The sequence below is a fragment of the Aythya ferina genome (genome assembly GCF_964211825.1).
Source record: "Aythya ferina genome assembly, chromosome: 2".
In the NCBI taxonomy this organism is placed as follows: domain Eukaryota; kingdom Metazoa; phylum Chordata; class Aves; order Anseriformes; family Anatidae; genus Aythya; species Aythya ferina.
The window spans coordinates 26835930-26859545 of NC_140297.1; the positions used below are offsets into that span (position 1 = coordinate 26835930).

General features: G+C 41.4%; 1 long non-coding RNA gene across 1 annotated transcript in view; it reads right to left on the minus strand.

Moving 5' to 3' along the window:
• Positions 1 to 10795: 10795 nt before the first annotated feature.
• Positions 10796 to 23616, minus strand: part of LOC311431172 — a 32561-nt gene continuing 19740 nt past the window's right edge. The window contains exon 2 of the long non-coding RNA XR_014689296.1: positions 10796 to 11350. This is a non-coding gene — a long non-coding RNA (uncharacterized lncRNA). The remainder of the gene's footprint in view (positions 11351 to 23616) is intronic.

Sequence of the window (23616 nt, forward strand, 5' to 3'; positions counted from 1 at the left end):
GTAAGGTCGCCTTTTGATATTACCACGTAATTTCCACTTCTGGCAAAGAGATTTGTGTCCGGGCTAATTTGGACACATTTTCCTCCACCGCACTGGCACCGCGATGTCATTTTGATAGAAGTCGCATTCATCGGGAGAGTCATGGCAACCCGCTCCGTCCAGCAGGGCTGTTTGTTGAGTCTCTCGGAAGGCTGTGCGAACAGATAAACATGCTACACATGAAGTACATTAGGTGGAGGTGAAATACAGATGATTATATTTAAGGGCTTACAATAGTCGTTAAGAGCTTCTAACCACAGGCCCTGGCAGGGCTGGTTCTAGGCTCTCAGTGCATGTCTTGGCTGCATCCTCAACCGACTTTCTGTTTCTATCCCTTGAAATGGGGCCAATCTTGTCAGTCTGGTGGCAAGGAAAAAAAAAAAAAGGGAAAAAAAAAAAAAAAAGAAATCAACCCTGTTAATAGGATTATAAGATTTGGGGAATATAATGTTGTTGCAGATCATTTATTTTGAAAGCTGATTTCGTTTTAGTGAAAACAAGCTCAGCCCTGCACACTGGGGGTTTACAGCCATTATGCCAAACACAATCATTGCTGGTTTGAAAGATGTGATTGCTTTTTAATGTGGAAATTTCACAAGGTTACAAAAGAGGAAAAAATTAAACTCCTTTCTTATAACAAAGTCACTCTGGGATATGTGCTACAATGCCCTGACAATGTCCAGATACTCTGACCGCATTACACATCAGAAAGGTGGATGAGTGTGATTTACACCATTTCGCAATTGTTTTTTTTTTTCACGCAGCTGAAAAAGCCTAACAGTTTTGAGCGAAAATAAAAACAGTGCTTTGTAAAATGCATTCAGAATTGCACAAACACAGCCCAGGGGTCAAGGAAGTAGAGGGTGGATGAGGAAAGAGTACAGAGGGATAAATAAGGGGATAACATGATCTCCGTCTCCGTGCCCGGCAGCTCAGGACCACGGCGGTCGCCCACTTGGCATCCTGAAAGCTACACTCATCCTTACCGCTGTGGATGATCCTTATATTTGTTAGACATCAGAATTAAAAAAAAAGAAAAAAAGAAAAAATGATAATCAGCATCCGTGGCCTTTTCAATAGCAATCTCCCAAAGGGCTTAAATATATTCTAGCAATAATGGCTAAGCCCCATTTTTCTGGGTGTTAGAAGATGTTCTGTCACCATCTCAGAAGAACCATTGTTGTGACAAAAGCCTCATGGCACAGCCTGGATGGGGCTTAGCAGGAAAACAGGCACTAGCAGGAACGTCCCAGTCAGAGGAATTCATCGGGAGGCACCAAAAGGAATGATTTTTTCCAATGTCCTCTTAAAATAATAATGAAAGGGGAGACCAGGCTGCCTCTTCTTCAGTTTGGGGGGTGGCAGGAATTTGCAGGCTCCCTTCTCCTTTGTAGTGAGGATGCTGCTTTTGATCTACAGCACAGGGACAGCTCTCCCCAAAGGCAGGGTGAGGGAGGGGGTAGGTCTGGAGGGAAGCACAAAGGATGGAGCTGAAGCACTGCCTCATAGCTGTGGATTGAAATGACATGTGCGCCGCGCAACCTTTTTCTTTTCAAAGCAATTTGCTATCATTATACTGCCCGTGCATTTCCAATACATGTCAGCCTGTTCTCTTTTAACTTGGCGGGAGGGGAAGGTGCTTTTATTGCAGGGCTCCTTGCAGAAGCTCGCCAGACATTGCTATTATTACATCTGCCGGGCACAGCACAGAATGATGTATGTTCATTAGAGGAATAGGGTTAGAGTAAAGCAAATTCGTTCAGTTCTAGTTAGAGACAGCTTGAGTGGGCTTGGAGATTTTCATATACAGAAATGCTCTGAATTTAAAAAGTAGCATGGTTTCTAACTCTGTAGCTGCAATTCAGCTTGTGGCTGGTGTCACTGAAATCATTTAGCTTTGTTTGCCTGGATTCTGTCAGCAGTGAAAATCCAGAAAACTGCTAGAACAACATCTATTAATAATTTCATAAAGTTGTAAATGACAAGATTCCCATTAATTCTTTCTAGTAGGATTCCTCTTCTGCTTTCACTCCTGTGCTTCTCTAGCTGTTAGGGGTCAATGTATGGCCGTATATCTGCATGTGTGGTAGGAAAGATAGGGTGATAACATTGATTACTTAATCAATAATTAGGATTACACTTCTTCAAACAGATGCCCTCTCACTCACGTGCCAAGAGATGGGGCTCATTATTGCTCTGCGTGGCAGTGTGCCCAGGCTGACACACACGCTTGACACCGACAGGCAGCCTGCAGAGATGAATTTAGGCTCTGTTTCTGCTTTTCCACATATTAGTACAAGGAAAACTACACAGAGCAGAACAATGTAATTTTGGTTCCTCGTCTATTTTAACCTGGTGTTGGTTCAGCCCCAGACTGAGCCCTGCCTCCACCCATCTTTTCCTTCTATTATTTCAGTGGGAAGTTGGTAGCTGGAAGGGCATTTTTGGTGGGGAAATGGCCAATTACAGCCACCTCTGGCCGTGTAGCTTTTGAGTTGGGATTCCTAATGTTACAGAGAAGCTTGGCAAATTCAGTTTCTTTGCAGAACTGTGAAGATGCCATCGGTCACCTCCTCCAAGGATGGCTGTGTCTGTGGGAGAGCAGAGCAGAAGTCCCATCCACTGAGACCCATGACCCGAGAGCAGAACAAAACACCAGCAGACTATATAGGGACTGCACAATACAAAGCTTGAAGTCATCCTGAAAAACATGGTGAAGGAGCTGGCTTCTGAAACCAATAGCAACACCAGCGTGATGCCAATTTACCCCTGCCCTTTCCCATCTCAAGGCCACAGACAGGGTGCATGAGGAGGAAAGTGGTGCTGCAAGACGGTGGGGATGCCGGGGACACCTCCCTCTGTGTGGACAGCCCCACGGAGTGCTAGAGAAGGACTTGGGCAGCCAGGCCAAGAGTTGGGTTTGGGAGATGAGAGGGCCGGGATTCACTTCGGGGCCTGTTGTGGTCTCCTGAAGGAGTGCTGAACCGTGAGGAGCCTCTGCCTCGCTCCCTCTCTGTTTTGCACAGAAGCCTGACTAACAAAATGAACAGCGCAGCTTGAAATGAGACCGCTGCACACAGGTTTTCTTCTGGCATGACAGGCTATCGCAGCCTTAATGGTAGGCTGCTAGACTAGAAGCAGTCTTTCATTGAGTTTGTCTTACTGAGAGGAAAAACTGCTTTGTGTAATAACTTTATGGTAAATGTTGGCAAAAGATTTGCACTGCATACTGAAAGAGAGACATTTCTGACCACAGCTCATGAACCACATTTATTTACTCTGGCATTTGTCCATTATTTGTTCATAGGCTTTCTGTCTCTGCTAAATGTGTTCCAATTTTGGGAGCTAAATCATTGCCAGTAGTTTCCAGGACATTCCGCTAGGCTAAGCAAAATTGCCCTAAGCAGTTGTCAGAAACCACTGGAGTAGTATTTTAAGTACAGAGTATTTGAAGAAAATAAAATATACCAAGCGTCCTATCTGTCTGGATCCCGGATCTGGTGTGTTGTAAAAAGTTACAGAACAGAAGCAGAGGGCTTAAAGCGGGGCATGTCTTTCTTGAGCCATTTTCCATCATTTAATGAATCGATCTGATTTTAAAATGAGGTTAGCAATTTTAAAAATATATATTTATCAGCAGCTCTCCAGATAGAAATAATACTCAGCCTTCAATCTGGAAAATCCTAGTTATTTATGTCTTAATAAAAATGCATTACAAAATACCGGAGTAAAGCCATGGCCGTTAAAACTGACACTCAATTGCTATCAGATGGCATTACAAAAGTGTAAGTTTACAGCTTAGGCAGGATAATAATGTGGGAATTATTTTTCTGGAACATCCCCCAGATCCATCTGCTCACTGTTCTGTACCTGATAGAGATCACAATAACCAGACATATTACCTGCCTGGTCCACGGCCTAACAAAGATGTCAGAATAATCTCTAAAACAGTGAGTGACCAGCTTGAAGTATGAATTTCCTTACCTTTCTCTGTTGTTGTTTTCCTCAGCCTTAATTACTGTCATTGCAGAGAGCCTTATTGTCCAAAAGAAAGCTCCGTGCACCTTTGGATGGTGTTGAATTCGTGGCTGGAGCAGTACCCATTTGGCAAAGCCAAAGGTCCAGAGGCAGAGGGCCCAGGGGGCAGGAGGCTTGCCTTCTCGTGCTCTGGCATTACCTGCCTTTCATTGCCATCGTGCCCACTCTCTGCTGTGTGTGAGAGGTGTACAGTGACTATTTTCTCTTCATTTATCATATCCCTTTCTCCTTCTATCCATTTCAAAGAGAAACTGCCCCAGCTTTCCAATTTCTCCACTAGTGAGTCAGAGTAATTTCTGAGCTCGTTTCCAAACCCCTCTGCTTCTGCAGACGGAACAACCAGTCCCATCCACGCAGTGCCAGAGGAAGCTCTAGCAGTGCTTTACATAACAGCATTCTGCTATCCCATTCTTAATGCACCCCGTTATTTTGTCCAGGGGTTCAATCTACTGCTTCATGTTAGTAGAGCATCCTCAATAAACTGCCAGCTAGGATTCCTAGGGCTCCCCTCTAAATCTGTATCTAAATGTAGGTCTCTGGAAAAAGATGTTCTTTGTTTTGTTTTGTTTTCAAGATTTATATAGAAATATTTTATCAACACTGAATTCCCGTTGTCATTTCATTACTCATTAGTCTGCTTGTAACCATATGAATATTCTCAAAATGCTCTTTTCACAGGCTGAAAAAACAATGCTATGTCCACTGTTCATTTTTCATCATACTGCCCACTTGTACAGCAGGCATGGTAGTAACAGTAACATTGTAGTAGTAGTATATTAAATGACACTGATCCTAGTAAATGGAGCATCTCAATGCTACTAAACCTTTGACTTTGTCAAAAGCTAGCCATTTAATCCCTATGTGAGTAATTGTTTATTCACTAGGTATAAAGACTGCTTTGCTTCCTGTGTTCAAGCCAGATTTGATTGATAGAAAGATTCAGCTTAACTTGCGTGGTGGTTTGTTGTTTTCCATAACTTTGTGTGTGTTGTTAGAGGCTTACTGGAAGTCCAGGAGCATGGTGGGCTGGCTTGCCTCTGTCCACCACCCACGGGCATGGGTAAAAATTCAGAGATATTAGGGAGGTACAATTCATCTCTGCAAAATCTGCGTCGAGCCTTACCTGCACACATATTCCTGATCTTTTACCATTTTATTTTTAGGTGCCATTTGATGAATCTAATGGGAGCAAGTAAGAGTCCCACTGGTCCATAAATCTCAAATCATCCTGCATTTCTAAATACTGGAAGTCTAAGTCTACAATTTTTTCTACTCCTATCATTAATAAGGAAATGTAAATTTTATTCTATCACTTGGCAGTAATAGGTTTGTACTGTATGGTAATGTGTTTGCTTTTCTTCTACCATTTGCTTCAGTGACACCTTTGTTTCACATTCTGTTATCATTACTACTACTAGAAAAGAGGAGGTGGAGAACAGATAACTTTCCAAAACCTTATGTAATAAAAATCTTTCATAGCTCACCCTTCAATTCCCATGAGCCCAAGCAATGTTGCGATTCTCTTGAAGCCTTCAAGCTTCTGATATATTCAAATAAAAATATTCACTCTTCCTATTGAGATATTCAGCTACTCCGGCCTTTAAAAAGCCATCTTGACTTCCTAATTTTTCTCTTGCTAGTTCTATGCTAAAAGGCAGCACCATTATCATTCACTTGTGCATTAGAGGCTATTTTCTAACCAAAAAAAAAAAAATAGGACTACAGTGGGAAAGCAACGGCATCTGGAAAAATCAAACAATGTGAATTAATACATTCTTTGCAGGCTAGAGGAAGCAATGGAGTCAAGGAAGGCCTTTGGATGTTATGTTTTACAATACCTCTGGAGGCCCAGGTCCCACTGTAGGCTGTTTTCTTCCTGCCTTTGGACAAGCCGAAATTAACTGGTAATAACACACAATTAAAAGCGCATGTGCGTGTCTGTGATTGTGTGTGTGTCTTTGCTCTAATTCCTCTCATTCTGTGCATTTTAACTTTCAAAATTAGACAGCAGTGAAGAGGAGACAGACAGGTATACATAGCAGCCACATCAAACTCTTCGTGGGGCAGGGGGAACATTTGACACCTCCTTGTTCCAGTGCCCCCTGTCTGTTTTTAATTTCACTAAATCGCTCCCGTCTGGGGATTGTATATTTTCAGTGGCCTCTCCCAGCAATGCAGAGGTAGAGCATTAGTGTGCCAAACCCCAGCTATGCTCAAGTGTGGGGCTGCAACTTTATAGGAGAGCCGGCACACGAGGCAAGAGGGGAGTCAGCTCTCGGGACCAGCCATTAGCTGAACTCAACTTTCATTTGAAAGCGATGCCAAGGATCTCTCTTTCCCTTTTCCCTTTAGAGCTGTCTTCTGAGGGAAGGGGTAGGCAACCTGGGCAGCAAATTGGTCAATGGACATTTTGCATCCCTGCTTTCGAAGCGCAATTATGGGCTGTGTTTCTGAAAGGTCCCTCATTAGCAAGGGGATACTGAATAGGAGTTGCTGCTTGGGGAAAGAAGGATTTTGTTGGCTTGGGAAGGTTTGCCTGATGGTGAGAGTCAAGTGGGATCTGGTTCTGGGCACCTCCAGGGAAAAGGGGTAGTTTGGAAAGGCAATTTGAAGAGGACTTCTCTGGACAGCTGTAGGCACAGGGGAGCACAGGACACTCTTGTCCCTTGCCACTGAGAGCAGAGGAAGTTTGGCTGCTGGCCATGTTGGGAGAGAAGCTCAGGTCCAGCACTGAAAGCATGGGTAATCTTAGGAGGAGTCACCCAGTAACAGGGAAAGTGAGTGACAAGGTAACAGTAAATAGGGGAAAAAGAAGAGCTTCTCAGTCACCTGCCCAAGGCTGAACATCATTGTCACAGGACACAGACCTGCAACCCTCCTCCTGCAAGCATTGCACACCAGCACTGAATAACAAGGAGGAATTTCAGTCAGTTATGCCTGAAGAGAAACCCATTCACACAGGCAAAGCCATTCCCCTGCTATTAGTTGGCACAGCTCCTGGACACCCCTCTGCCTGCACATGGGACAAAGCCGGGGGGAAGCACTGAGCGCTGAGTGTACAGATGTTTGGGGTGCCAGGGGGTCGCAGAGCTCTGCCTCAGGGAGCCAGGGGGCTGAAATGTTTCTTGGGATAGAGCCAGCCGAGGGACACCATGAACTCCTCTGGCCTGCTGGAGCTGCTCTTGCGAGAACCAGGGTTTGGCCTCAGTACAGCCGGGAAGCAGAGGTGGTGACAGGGTGCTTTGGGAAATGGCACCGTGCTGTTGCATGGCCCTGAGGACGCAATCAGTGACTTACTTGCAGCCTAGTGAGACAATGACAAGAGACAATACCTGAGCCTGCTCCGCTACAGCTCCAGTGCACGAAAGCCCACTTTTTTAAGATCTGAAGGATTTCTTTTTTTTCCCTTCCCTGCCCTCACTGAGCTCTCTGTGAATTGAGCATTACAGTGGCTTTGACTGTAACCATTATAATCATTTTCCAGTGCTAATGTTGTGGTTTTAATGAAAGGAAACAGCAAATGGGGTATCGACTCATATACACAAATCTGCACTTCATTTGCACAAAATAGCTTCTGGATGGCTTTCCTCCATGTTTTTGGTCAACACCACTCTTTTTGAGAAATGATCAATGTCTACAACTGTTTGCTCTTCCACAGATAAAGCAGATGCTATTCATTACTGCCTTTGCCATGCATATACTGCTCCTTTCCCCAGAGCAGCCACAGTGGGTCATGTGTTTATTTTTCTTTAAATCCTTTTGTTCTTAAATCACTACACTTTTGCTTTCGGGATATGATGAATGATTAATACTGTAGTAGCAGCATTATTGAATTAGGAAAGTCACTGGCAGCTTCCAAAATTATTGAGACACCCAACAAATAAATATAAACCACTTCTTTAGCGCTAGATATAGTGTGACGATGCAGAGATAAGCAGAGGCGATGCTGACATGAGCGCTTTTAGAGCTCACAGGCAGACTTGCAGCTACTGAAATTTAAATCATAGCATAATAACAATGCAGATGCCTCAAACAATCCTGCATCAAAGTAACACAACTGCAATGAAAACAACGTCAAGGCAAACTCAGAGCTAACGTGGGCATTTGGAGGGAATTATTTTCTCTAAGTTATACGATCATAAAGAAAACAATTATTGGTGGTTTTATGGTCTGTATGTATTTAAAGAATAGCGATTTGGAGTCGGATGCTGAAAGGTAGGTGTTCAGCACCTCCCAGGGATTAGAGCCAACAGCATGAGCAGCATCACACCAGGAAAGAAGAGAGATTATGGATTGCTGGAGTAACCCTTTGTAGTCATCACTGGAATAGGGCTGGCTTGCAGGCAGAGTTGGCCCACTGTTTGCAGTGCTAGAGGAGCATATAACATGGTAAAAATCCAGTTAGATGGGAGTTTGTGTGAAATGGGAAAGCAGGATTAAGTTGTTTTCCTACATCTGTGCACTGAAGGTTCTCCTCAGGCTTCCTAATGAAGCCCATCAGGTTTATTCTGTGGCCCTGTCCCACGTGTGCTGCTTCTTCACAGCACCTTCATGTTGAGCAGAGAAGGGGGGTAGGGAAGACCAGTAACACCAGGTTCTTGGGTTAACTGGATGTGGCACCTCAATCCTGGTACCAGCCTTGAATTCCCAGGCAGCAATGGCCCTCTAGTTGCACCCCTCACATTAGAGCATCACCAGTGAAGTGATGGAAGCAGAGCCCAGAGCAGCCAACTTCCCACTGCCCCCATCAAAGTGACCATAGACACAGGAGGCATGACCACTCAGTGGCACAAGCAGTTGCCTTTAAACCTCCTGTAAGCAGAATATGCAGAAGTGGATGGCTGAATGGGCTTTGGGACAGTGAGGAACAAGCCCTGTATCTCCAGCTGTCTCAGTTTGTGGTCTGAAGGGAGAAACCTCTGTGGATATGGTACTGCGTGTTGTTTGACAGCAGTAACAATCACAGCTTTCCTCACCTGGGGCTGGCTCCAAGTGCACTGCAAAGCTCCGTCCCTGACTAACTCTTTTCCCTGAGGCTCTGTTTAGCATTTCTACGGGTATCACGAGACTCGGTTACTTAAGCGTACTCCTGAAAATATAGGGCCACTTTATTGAGTGATACAGTGCTATACACTTCCCTGGCCTTATTTATTTTAGCTACTTGTTCCTTGTTAGAGCTGGGTAGAAAAAATGGTTCCTTTGAAGGGGGAAAGTTCTCATGGCTTCAGGAAGGTCCCTGTGCCTGTTCTACTTCAGCGTGCTACCAAGGCCTTTCAAACAAGGCATGCTGCCAGCCATATTTTCTTTTCCTGCTCAGAGCAGTAAACAGCCTGGGATTAAGTCTCACCGGAGCTGTTGGAGAACTGGGTAAAATGATTTCTCTGTAGGAACAAGAATAAAAGGCTGCTGTAGCCCGGGATCAGCTCGGTGTGTTGGAGGAGGGTGTGGTGCTTTGCTCATCTCCCCAGCTGAAGGTGTTTCACTCTGTGCAAGTAATGGCACGTCAGTCTGAGAGGAGACAGGGACTTCCACCTGCTCCTCCCAGCACGCTGAGCTAATTCCTGGACTACCAGCCCAGGCTCTTTCACTCTCTTGCCTAATGTTGTGTTGTTATGTACATGAGCTGGAGCTGCTCCAACCGAAGAAATTCTCCTTTTGAAACAGTCAGCAATGCCAAACCCACCTGGGCTGTGGGGTGCTGACTCTCACCTCCCTGGGTCAACTCTAAGGGACTACAGCCTTACATGCAGTGTGCTGTTTGGGATCTGATTATCCCACCCAGGAACTTCTGGCTGCCCTGAGACAGCAAACAAGGGTCTCTTATTTCAACCAGAAACTTACTGAACCAGTGTTCAACTTCCTGTTGAAAGTTACGGGTCTGGCAAATCAGCATTTTCTGATTAGAGGACATTTTTTTCAGAAAGTTCTCAGCCATTTGTGTTCCATCTCACCCTTACCTGCAGATCTCCAGTAGGTTCCTCCACCTGTGCATCTTTGTTTTTCTAAGTTATATATAGGAGACCACTTTGGCCTTTCCACAGCATAAGCTGTCCTTTTATTTTCACCATGTGAAGGGTCAGCTTGTAGCTATGCTAACCGAGCTGTCACCCTAAAGAGAAGGTCTCTCTTCGTTCCCCATCACCAGGAGGAAGCAAATTACTGAAACCATGAGCAGGTGTTACACATATGCTATATCTCACCATCTGAGTGGGGGTACCTGATGTAGTATGGGGAGAAAATTGAAGGTTCCTTCCATCTGATTAAGTGAATCTGAGATGTGGGCAGAGCATGGGAACTATCATGGGAAGGGGTGGTATATGGCCCTACCCCCTCTAAAACCACAAAATCCATAAGAGAATCAATCAAAATCTTGCCCCATAACAGACCCATCTGCCTTTCTTTTATTTCCTCCCTTCACGTGGCAGAGCTTGTCTTTGGAAATCTCTGCTCTTCTGATGCTTGTATCAGAAAGAGGGGGATGGGGGCTGTCAGAGCAGGCAGAGCTCGGCGACGTTCCCTCCTCAGGCTCACCGCTGTTTTGATGCTCCAGCTAAAGAAAATCTCCGCCGATTTTTTTTGTGCTCAGAATGAAGCTTCCCACTGCTAGCCTTGGTAGATACAGAACATCCTGACTGGGCAAGAGCTCTTTATGGATATTTCTAGTGCTCAGAGGGAGAAGAGAAAAAAAAAAAAAAAAAAAGCAACAAACTACAGCAAGTTTACAGTAATTGCTTTAATGAGGCAAAGCCCTTTAGAATGCAAACACGCTCAACAATACACAAAGAAACAATCAAAAAGAAAGTGTTTTATACAGGCTGTTTTATAAGAAGGTAATAAAAACAATTGTATGGCACACTCAGTTGCATAAACAGGCTCACCATGGAAGGTGTTTGTGTGAGAGCAGGACTATGAATACTTAATTGCTTCCATTATTCTTATTTTCAGTACAAAATACTGCAATCAAAACTTAATCTGCAGCTTGATTTTTAAATAAAAAGGTTATATTCCAGTTCTATTGTTGTAAATATAATAAAACACAGTCTTTCTGTAAATGCTCTTTCATTTCTTACTGCTTCTAAGGAGGTATAAGAGTGGTTAATATCTACATCCCTGTCAATATTAAGTCATTTTTCAAAGGCAGGATCATTATTTCTCTTCACGTAGAAGGTAGAAGACCAAAACGTTCAAAAGGTCTTCATTAATGACGTGACTAGAAGTCATGGAAGCCTTGGTGAGATCCTTCTGTGGCTGCCAATCCTCTTTGAACCAAGCCCTATAAGCAACACAGAATTCAGGTTTATTTTCATTCACACATCTCTTCTGACAAGCCCAGAGGAATACACAGAAAAACAATATAAGGAAACGTGTTTGGGGACTTTAGTAAGTAGCAAAGTACAAAACTGAAAAAACGCCACCTGTTTTCTAGTACTTCTCAAGAGGGTAAATTAATCAGACAACAGGTTCATACGAGCTTGAATACAATCCAGTGTGTCTGGAACATTGTATTCTACATTTAGTGATTTTTATTTATTTTTTTTTAAATAACACTGTTATTTAACGCTGTTACACTTCTGTTTTAGTAGCATCTAGACCAGAGTAATTTTCAAATACTTAGACATAAGACCTCCTCTTTTTTTTTTTTTTTTTTTTTTTTTCCTCTGACTTTTCACTTCAGGAAGAGATGCAGAACAGTCAAAAACCTGTTGTGTACATAAACTGAGTGATACGTCTGAAAAGATTTAGGAACCGAGATTTTCTTGTACAATAAAATGAGTATCTGGATTAAAAAAATATGTATATTCATTAATGACATGTGCTCTCCACACCGAGCACATTGCTGTAAAATAACATAACAGAGTAATACCACAAAGACCAGAGTCATTCTTGTTGCAAACTGCTGTCTCTAGGAAAACAAAGATGGCTTCTGTTTTAAAACTAATAGCAAAGCATGACCTTAAACTTGATATTTGTTACTCAGACACATCTTAATTTACACATTTAGTTAAAAGAATCCTTGATATTAAGAAGTACTGCCAGTAGGCCTACAATAATTTCTAGCTTAGAAATTTTCTGACTGTTGGACTTCTGTTAGTGCTACAGACCATCTGACAAATAGGAAATGTCATTTTTATTTTCACCTTTCTCATCATTACATATAGCATTATGCTGTCAGGAATCAAACAGCTACCATTGCACATTTCCAGCTCACAATTTCATCATCACACTTCACATCATCACTTTACATTATTAACACACAAAACAAGTTCACATGAAGAAAAAAATAAATAAAAATTAATAACTCAGAAGTTCAGACATACAGTCTGATATTTGGATGGTCCTGTGCAGTCCCAGGAGTTGGACTTGGTGATCCTTGTGGGTCCCTTCGAACTCCAAATATTCTCTGATTCTGTGGTTCTAAGCTCTCATTCTCCCTATCCCAGGGAAAATAAGTATTTTTAACAACCTTTCAACTCACTACAGTAGAGATACTGCCCAAGAGAACAGAGGACATGTAACTAAGTTGATGAACATTTCAAACTGCCTATGACTTGCATGTGGAATATAGCCCTCTCTATAACCCAAATTTGATCATCTCAGAAGTCTTATGGCAAGATCAGCCTTTCCAGCCACTTATCTTCAGGGTGTCAAGGACACCAAGAACTGCTTGTTGACCTTTCAGCAAGGTACCTTACCCTCTTATTAGACATCAATCATGCTGGCATCCATCAATCTTCAACAATTAAAGGCAAGAGGATATACTAAAGAGGAATGCATGTATATGTATGTGAATGTATATATAAGAAGGAATTTTACATATTTATATGAAGGCATGAATGTACAGATTATAACCATATATATAAGGAATATATATATATTAGGATGAATGCCTACACATATTTTAATAACAGATATATAGGTGTGTATGTGCATCTGCTGGCCAAAACCGCTTTGATGATTTAAAGCAAATATCTAGATACACTGAACAGCTTTTTTTAAGCAAGGAAAATTACAATTTCTAACTTTCCAGTATGTGTATCTCCTTAGTTTCTTCATGAAAAGAACCAATTGCCAAACAAAAATTATAAGCATACCATGATCCTATTGATCTCATTTCTCCTAACAAACAGTTTAATGATGGTATTCATGACTAAGATTTAAAAAAAAAAAAATAATAAAATAAAAATAATAATTAGATGTGTGTCTTGGTTTGGATTACATATTATGCAGAAAGATCTAGCACATTAATCAGAAGTTTTCAGAAGCAGTCCAGACCATGCTTTCCTCTTAGTGTCAAATTCTTCATGGTTCAGAAAGCAAATCTGCAATCCAAAATCCAAACATGCCAAGACGATCTATAATGTGCTGCAGAAGTGGAATTGAAAAGACAAGTCATTCAGTCCAATGAGCTAGACGGGTGTCTGGAAGCATGCTGAATGTCATCTGCTAGCAACAGCCATCAAGATCAAGGAGCCTAGCAGAGGCATATTGAAATGCTTCCAAAGTTACTCATGAGCTAACATCTGCCTACAAGGACAAGTGAAGAACAGCCAGGAACTACAGTGAGGAACTTCCAATACAGAGGTGCAATACTAACCAGCCCCCAAACTAATCAGAGAGGCTTGATGAGATGCCACAGTATGATTATCTGACTGATCCTGAATGCTTTGGCAAATGCTTTGGCTCTAAGGTCCTGATGTAAAACTTTTACTAATGCATATTTTTCATCACAATGGATTTTTCAAGTTTTCCTCTTCAATCCCTTGCCAGAGGTTGCTCATTATAGAAATCAGGCTACAGTGAAAGTAGACCCAGATAAGCCACACACTCTAGCATTGGCCCCCTTCTCTGTGAGGAAGCTGTTTGTATTTGGAGCTCAGCTGAGTTCCTGCACTGGCCTCTCTACAACTGCAGGATATCCACCTCTGTCACAATGCTCCATTATTACTTTGGGAAGGTAATTAGATGGGGAGGTATTACCTGGGGAGGTGTTACTTTGGAGCAGCCTGCTGTGATGCTGAATTTTTATTAAGGGCCTCAGAATGGCAATATTCATGATTTGTCATGCACTTAGAGATTTTAGAGAGGCAGTCTTAGAGATCTTCATGCGCTAGTTTGGGCTTGGTTTCCATTGCTGGTAATATACATTAAATAGTAGGTAAAATATCATTTCCTGGAGGGGAACACAAAGTCAAAACAGGGTGCCTGATTTGGCACTGTGTGATATATCATCCTAATGGCTACATCTCAGATCCAGGTAAGAACTCTTCCTTACTGAAAGAGTCTGCACACTGATCAAACCTGTAGCGAGCATTTCACAAAGCATAGTGATCCAAGTCTTTGGAAGGTGTAAATGGGCACAGTACCTATGGTCAATCCCCATTTCCAACATGTGAGGCTCTAGATCTCCATTTCTGTTTTTATAATACCTGCATCAGTGAAGTTGCTTACTGAAGAAAAAAAAAAATGCTTCTAAGGCTGCTTCCTTAGAAGAAATGTTGCCCAAGAGCAGTTTACATCATATGCTATCTGGAAGCTATTCTGTGAAACATTGTACTAATTGCTTTTCCTGGACTCACACACTTATTAGTAGCAGCTAAAGTTAACAGATTGGAAGACTGCCTGAAGATGATGGATGGGTTTTCTCAGATTGTAGATTTCTGGTCATTTTCCATGGCAGCTGTAAATTTTAAAATAATATAAAATTAAGCAGTGGTAGAATAGAATTCACAAATATTACACAGCTACTGACTTGATCATTAATCATCCTAAATTAACATTAAAGTGTTATATATGATGAGTGAGATTCTGCCCTGGGGTGTATACAGAAGTTTCTCATTGATTACAAATGGGAAATGGCACGTGTATATGGACAAAGAATTTAACTAGCTGCTTGTTTGTTTTGATGGATTTATCTTTATTACTATTTAAAGGAGGTGGAGATATTTCTGTTTTACAAATTCCTTTTCATACTAGTGATCTGGAAGAAAATGATCGAGAGCCGTCATCTGATTTGTAGTCAATATCCCAATATCATCCCTGCTTATTTTTGAAGTTGGAAGAGCATCAATGACCTCCAGAGTTCAGGATTCACTTGGTCTGCCTGATGTCCAACTTTGAGATTGCTGCAGTCAAAAAGGAATCTGTTAACAAACAGAGTGAAGATTTTTGTCAACTGATATTCCCTATAGGCTAAAATAGCATATTTTCCTAGACTTTGTCCTAATTTACTCTGTTATTTTTTTAATGAAATCATATCTGTCTTCTTCAAATGACTTACTAGAGAGGAGCTGCCAGAGATATGCATGTAAAAACAAACAAGCAAAAACAAGGTCCATCTCCTTGTCCAGCAACCAAATCAGATTCAGATGAAGTCTTGCACTCAGATATAATGATTCCTCACTTTCTGAGCAGAATCTGTTATAAAATTCTGTATTAATTACACTGTATGTAGGCATACTTATGTCATACATGCAGTTAGTATTAATATATACTAGCTACAGGACTGAGTTTTCCAGCATTACTTAGTCTGACATTTTATGTCTTTCAGTCTCTATGTACAATACTATGGAGTAGTAACACTGAAAACAGCTTATTTGAATGCCAGCTACAGAATACTGTTATCACTAGGTTGTTTTTCAGGGCTGATTTACTTCTGTTTATCTACAGGGTTTGGTAACAAATACATGTATTTTGGGGCTCTAGGTACATTAAACATACTGAATAGTCAAAGCTTGTAGAAGCTAATTTCCCTGTCATTGCATTATAGTTAAACTGGTTACGCACGTCTCGTTCAATTATGTAACTTGAAGAATACCAACAACATAGGTTCCCAATTTCAACAGTACGTATGCTGGTTTTAGCACTTAACAATGGATCAGCTTTTAGCATGAGACACTACGTGCATCATACTTTGAAATTCGGAGCCACAATTTAAAATGTAACATTTACTCTGTGTGTTGTTAATGGCCTTTCTTTTTGTAGTTTCTGGATGTATACTGTAATATTTTGCTCAAATCAAGATGAAGACTGGAAGTTAATTCACAATACATATACACAGGTAAGCATTGACACCACAAGAACCTCTACTGTTACCAGCCTAATCCAGTCGGTATTTAAGCAGGGGAAAAAAATGCTTAATACAAAAATGAACTAATTGCTGTTAATGAACTAATGAAAATGAACTAATTGTTGTTTCCCCCCACACACTTCCACCCCCACCCCCCCAATGTGGGGAAAGTGCCAGCTATACTATGAAGTCTTCTTTAATGGTACTTCTTTAATGATATCTATTATTGTATTAGGCGTATGTGGCAAGATTTTGGTAGCAGGGGGCTGCAGGGATGGCTTCTGAAAGCAGAGCCCAGCAGCTGCCCAATGTTAGATCAGAGCCAGCTCCAGCCAGCTCCAAGAGGGACCTTCTGATGATCAGAGCTGACCAGAGCTGCTACAGCATCTAGGAGAGAGGAGTGAGAAGCAGCCCCGCAGACCCCCAGGTCAATGCAGCAGGAGGGCAGGAGGTGCTCCAGGCACACAGCAGCAGTTCCCCTGTGGCTTGTGGAGAGACCCCTGGTGGAGCAGGCTGTCCCCCTGCAGCCCATGGGTCCCACATGGAGCAGATCTCCACGCTGCAGCCAGTGGAGGAGCCCCTGGTGGAGCAGGTGGATGTGGCCTGGAGGAGGCTGCAGCCCATGGAAGGCCTCCACAGAAGCAGGCCCCGGGCCAGAGCTGCAGCCCGTGGAGAGGAGCCCACGCAGGAGCAGGGGGTCTGGGGGGAGCTGCTGCCCGTGGGGGACCAGTGCTGGAGCAGTTTGCTCCCGGGGGATGGACCCCATGGTACAGAGCCATGTGGGAGCAGTACTTGAAGAGCTGCTGCCTGTGGGCAGCTGCTGTGCGATCACCCCACATGGAGCAGGGGCAGAGAGTGACCGTGAAGAAGCGGCAGAGACAAAGCATCAGGGACTGACCACAGCCCCCGTTCCCCATTCCCCTGAGATGCTCAAGGGGAGGATAAATAGAAGAGGGTAGATAGAGGGAAGGTGTCTTTACTTCACTGTTAGTTCTCACTGCACTAGTCTGTTATTAGTGAGCAATAAATCACATTAATCTCCTTTATGCTGAGTCTGTCTCAGCTGTGATGGTAACTGGTGAGTGATCTCCCTGTCCTTATCTCAACCCATGAGCCTTTTTTCATAATATTTTCTCCCCCTGTTCAACTGAGGAATGGGAGTGAGAGAGCATGGTGGAGCTGAGCTGCCCATCGGTGTGAAACCACCACAACTCTATGTGGGAATCACTCTGATACTGCAGTGGTATATAAGGAAAAAGGAGAAAGGAAGGGTTAAATTAATATCCACAGAAACTGACATACTATTATGATTTTAGCATTGTGCAATAGAAATAAAGCACATATCAAATGGATTAAAAACTAGCTGACAGATCTCAAAAAACTAAGCATCAGCTGGGATTTGAGACTGTCTGAATGTTCCCAATGTTCCCTTGGGCTCTGTACAAGGCCTAATATTCTTTAGCAATTTCACCAATGGTCATGTAAACATATCCCTGAATACAATCTGTGAATGACACAAGTTTGGCAGGATAGCATACAGTGATGGAGACTGGGCAGTCAAACAGAAATCAGGAATGGTACAGGAAGGAGCCACAAAAATATTCAAAGGATAATTCCTTGCAGTAAAAATGATAAATAAATAAATACATACATACATACATAAGAGTTTCTTCTGGTTTTGTTTGTTTGTTTTGTTTTGTTTTGTTTTATCAGAAAGAAGATGGGGAGAGGTGAGTTGTATATATAAGTAACTCACAGGGGGAAACACCAAAAAAAGACTCTTCCATCTAGCCAAATAACCAGCGGCTGGAAACTTAAGCCAGATACACCAAAATTGAAAGTAAGGTGCCTTTTTTATAATAAAAGAGCTTGTATTTTGGAAAACATTTTCCACAGATATGCCAGATACACTGTATGATCTCTTAAAAACAAGAGGAAGAAATGCTTTAGCCAAAAACGGTTGTTTTGTTGTTGTTGTTTTAATATAAGAATAACAGGAGATAGTGTAAAGACATCTAGACAGACAAGTTGATCATATTCTGTGTGTATGGTTTTACACAAATTTACCAGAGTCAACATTTCCTCATCTGTATTTAGTATAAAGAATGGAAAATTATCAGAATTTCTTTCCTATCCGTCTATGTAAGAATTCAAGCAAAATTCTGCAAGCTTATTTTACATTTGAATTCTAGCCTTTATTTGTTTCTTAACTCATGTTCAGTTACTTAAGCACTGTCTTCTAAGGAGGCGGGTTATCATTGTTTAGTCTTACCTTAAGGAATTTTATAAAAGAAAAGTTTATGAGACATTTAGAATGTGTAACAAAGTCTACAACACAAATTGTCATGCAACATGGCAAGTTGCTAGAGAGAATAGCCCTTATTTGTTAGCGACAAACCTGAGATAAAATAGAGGGAAGAAATGCAACTAATCTTAGTTTAGCAGATATTAATAGACTAAACATGAAAATTCTACAACCACGTATTTTCTGAAATGCATGATGACATTAAATTGTGCCTGTGTTAATTTTAAAATAGTTAGAACTTCAGATATTTTCTGCTTCTATCAAATAACACTAATTAAGAACTGTTAGCATCCTCCCCCCTCTTCCACATTGTAGTATATTATATCTCCCAGAAACTTGCTGAGCCAGCTACATTAGCAGCAACAGAGAGTAAATCCATTCAAAACAATGTGACTAAAAGCAGATTCTGTGTGTTTGCTTTTACGTGACTAGAACAAAAGGTCCCACTGCTGCTTTTACATCTAGATAGCATTTTAAAATGCATTCTGAAATTTTGGGAAAGTCAGATTACAATGTTTGTTTAACATCAGACCCTCTATTGTTCAGATGTAAGGTCACTGCAATGTCCAATCTGTGAAAACTTCAGTTTTTCTTTAGATATTAAAAAACAAACAAACAACAATAGCAAAAAACGACACTGAAATAATCCAAAAAGAGCTCAGGCTGCAGGAAAGAAGTCTGAAAAACAAACACTGTTAAAGCTTGGTCAGACACGATTATGTGGCTGACAATTACATATGATAACAATTAAAATGATCTGATTCCAACCACATGGCATCTTAATACAGCAAATCTCCAAGCAAATAACGTGTCACATAATAGGTTTTGATTGATGTTGTCAGCAGCCTTTTGAATGTTACAGATACCTTCCCATCAATGCCTCAGGAATCAGTGGAGACTACTGACCTCATCCTAAACTGAAAGCATTTGCATGTACCTAAATAATGTTTCTGGCTTTAACTGTTCAATAACCTAAAATTCTTGGCTGGATGGATGATTTGATACATGCATACACGGTGTCCAGCTGCTTACTTCCAGTTGCAAATAACTCAGCTAATATACGCATTAGTGGTTTTAGCAAAAACCCTCGATGTTTTCTGAGAGGTCTTTAAGTTACCTGCCAGTATAGCTCTGCTCGGGTAAGTCTGATTACAAGCCAGCTGAAACACTCCAAACAATTGCTGAAGTCCTGTGTTGGTTGGCAAAGGGGACCTAACCAGAAAGCATAAGGAGCTGCCAAGGAGCTGCCACTGAGCAGCATGAGCCTACTCTACTGCCGACTTTAATTTGCGTTAAAAAAATAGGGATGAGTTAATGATTGCTAAACCAACAAATCATCCTCCTATTGGAGGAGCCCCAGAGGACATTCTGTCTCCAGTGGTGATATAACCAGTAAGCAAACACATTGTCACATTGCCTAGAATGGGCATACAAAAAGCAGAGGGGATCTGACCAGGAATTTGGAGTATTTTCATGGTGCCAGTCTCCACACATGTTCTTGGCTTGGCCTCCTGCTCCTTATTTTCCTCTAGACCAGCATGTGGGCACAGCCCAAAAGCTACTCTTCAGATCTGTGATGCAAGTTTTATTGTTTCCTTCTGTATACTGTTAAGTAGGAAGAGAAACATAATGTCTTAAAAACGAATTGAGGAATAATACCATACATTTGTTAGAAGGATAGTTTTTGCTACCATTGTTGTTAAAAAAAAAAAAAAAAAGCTTTGTGTTTTGGCATCTAAGTCATGATTGCAACATCTCAGCTGGAAAAACAGCTGTCTCTTCTAACCATGGCTGTAATGAATACAGTTGTCCTGCTGTAGGCTGTGGTGATCTAGATTAAGAATGAAGGTTTAGTTAAGATATTGCAACAATTTTTTCAGTGTTGTTGGTGGTCAGCAAAAACTTTATGTGTATTTACACCAGTTTCACTCTTCTGACAGAGCATGTTATCCAGTCACAATGCAAGGTCTTGCCTGTGTTTTAAATGTATGGGGTTTTATATCCAGTGCATTGTAACTTTTCCCATTATTTATAAGAGATCACACTAAAAATCAAGAATTATAACAAATCACCCTAGAGATCAAGAAATAAATGAAGCAATAATCCTCACGGGCAGACTGCAATGCAGCAGTTACTCATGACACCTCAGACATAAATGTATTTCTGTTCTGAGTTAACAGTTCTGCAGAATACAGCACAGCTTTACCTAAATGGCCTTTCCCGTGAGTACTGGTCATTCCAATGCACAATGGAAGTCATCTACTTATGAAGGAAATATATTGGTTTTCCGACAGTAATGAGAGGAATTATCTAGAGCTTCCATGTTAAATTAGAATCACATATTGCTCCTCTGCAAGGAGAATTATGTTCATTCTCTTTACGCACCAGAACTGGCTAGCATCGCAGAAGAACAGATTTTCCAGAACAGTGGTGAAGCATCAGCTCATTCCAACACACTGTAGAAGACAAAAACTCCATACCCATATAGGTCTAAACTTTCAGCATGAATAAAGCAACCACATGCCTTGTCCTCAATTGCAGAGAATTGTCTCAAAAAAAAAAAAAAAAAAAAATCACTGATGTCAATCAAGTCATGTGATACTTAGATTTTATAGAGGAAAGATCTCAACTTTGTGCAAGAACACATTAGACAGAATGTGCCAGGTCATTAATAGGCCATCACTAGAGCAATCAATAGAGCAGGTAAAAAGTCCAATCTGTATAAATACACACATATCCATTCATCTGTAGAGATCTAGCCATAGACATATTCTCCAAAGAGAACAGTATGACAGTAAATAGTTCAGCTGATATATAATTTCAATCTCTGATGTCCAACACTGTGCATTCAAAGGCTACTTTGTAACCAAAATGCACCTCTTTGGAAATTATCTGTGTTGCTGAACTCTATGAGACAAGACATGAAATCTCACCAGTCATAAAGGAATGGGCCTCAAGCAGAACAGTATGCCAGCACAACATGGTCAGTGACTTGTCTGCATGCTGCATATCAGTCCATGGACCCTGGCTTGCCATTGTGCAAGTTCTCCTCAATCACTTGAAATGTTTTAGAGAGTACGGGAAAGAAGGAGCATCATATAGGCTTCACACATTGGTCCAACCGAGAAGGGTGCAAAGGAAATATTTTTGTTCGACATGGCACCGTAGCAACTCATCTTCCCTTGTGCTGCTGAAGCATAAGAGGTGATTAGCATGGGAACAAGGCCTCTCATTTTCTTCATGCAGATTCTAATACAGAGGGACTTTGATCTTTAGGGGGACCTCGACCACAGTGTGAAATAATAATGATGATAACACAACAGTAATAATAGGTACAGATAGCAATAATGAACCTTGAACATGTATCCATTATAGACACATAAATATTCAGCTGTCTACAAGAGAAGAAGAGCACAGGTCATAGACTCTTTAGCTTCATTCCCTTCCTACACAGCCAAAAGTAGACACAGAAATTATTGAAATACATTTATTAATGTATTTCGTTTATTACTGGTAAGTAGTGTCTTTTCAAATTGGTATGATAGGAATTTGGTGAGTCAGGCTGCTAATTTATATCTGGGAGTTTATATAATATTAGGACAAAAACAAAACAAACAAAAAAATGAGCTATGAAAGAATCTACAAAAACAGCCAGAACAGCAAGGACTTTCTTTCAAAATGGGACAATAGAGGTTGTGACACATCTCAGTTTTATGCAGTGCTTAACATGTACCTACAAATCAATTGCAGGCCTCAATTTCTTAATCAATTGATTCTATGTATGACTTTTTTTTTTTTATAATAAAGGAGAAATACCCAACAACCATAGGCTGGGTAGCCTCTAGTCCAGCTTCCAAAGGCCACAGTAACTTAACCAGCCAACAGCCACACTTTACTGACACGTCCTTCACTGCTGCCCTCAGTAACAGGGTGGCAATAAATTGCAAGCTGTTAAATTGGCAAAGGGTTGGCCAGCAGCTTAGTCTTAGCATCATTTTTGCACAGCGTCCTATGGCCTCTACACCATTGCAAGATAGGAGTTGCATCCATCCTAGTCCAGGCATGTCCCTACCACATGATGAGAACAATCCTGTGACAAAAATGTGTGTAAATCTCAGCCTTGTGACAGGCCGTGCTTGAACCTCCTCGTCTATTCCCAAAATAATCGTTTTGTGAAGGAAGCACTTGCATTTTGATTAATGGATGTTCTTATCATGCCAGAGGTTATAGTGTATTAATTCCTTCATAAAAGAAGATGTAATCTTCTAGACCAAAGGGCTGGGATTGACACAAGGTACGTGGAGTACATATTTATGGAGTAAACACAATTATAATGTGTTGCCAGATGTAATGCACCAGAACTTGGCTTTGGAGATAAGTAGCAAGTCTAGCATTTTCCTGAACATGAATAGTGCCTTTCTGTCACAATGATTCATTCATGATAGCAAAAACCTATGTGATTCAGGTGTATGCAGGAAAGGAGCAGCCTTGCTTTGGGAAGTCATCACTCTGAGAACAGAGGGGCAAAAACATGTTTGGGGCTAAAATTTTCAAGGTCATCAACAGTGAGATTTTTTGTAGGCATCATAGGAAGGGAATAGATAGAATGAAAGCAGAGAAGGTAGTGGTCAGGAGAAAGAATTCAGGGAAACTGAAAATTACCAGTGGGACTGCATGGTAGAAGTGAAATATCTCTGTCATTTTCTGATCAAAAGGAATCAGTTGAACTCCAAACTCAGTGAAAAGCAATGAGCTAGTGCTTCCGAGAGGGGTTGAAAACAGGGAGGTGGGGCTGCTTGTATAGTTTAGCTTGGCATAATTTCATTTTTCACAAAAACATGGGGAGAATAACAATATCCTAAAACACTTCCAGGCGCTTATTAATTATTTTTCTCCCTTGGATTACAACACACACAAACATAAACAACCCTTTCGGTTATGCTGGTCTGCCGTTCTGTGCCGGCTTCCCGTTTGGAGCTAGTATGGAGCTGTCCCACTCTGTGTGTTGAAAGTCTCTCCCCTTGGAAATGCACTTGGACTGATGCCTCGAAGTGACATTTGAAACCTGCCCATGCTGCTTTGCCTTTTTTTTTTTTTTTTCCCCATTCTTGTTGTCAGACTCATCATGCTGAGTCATATCTGCAGCTAGATCACAATGATTATACTG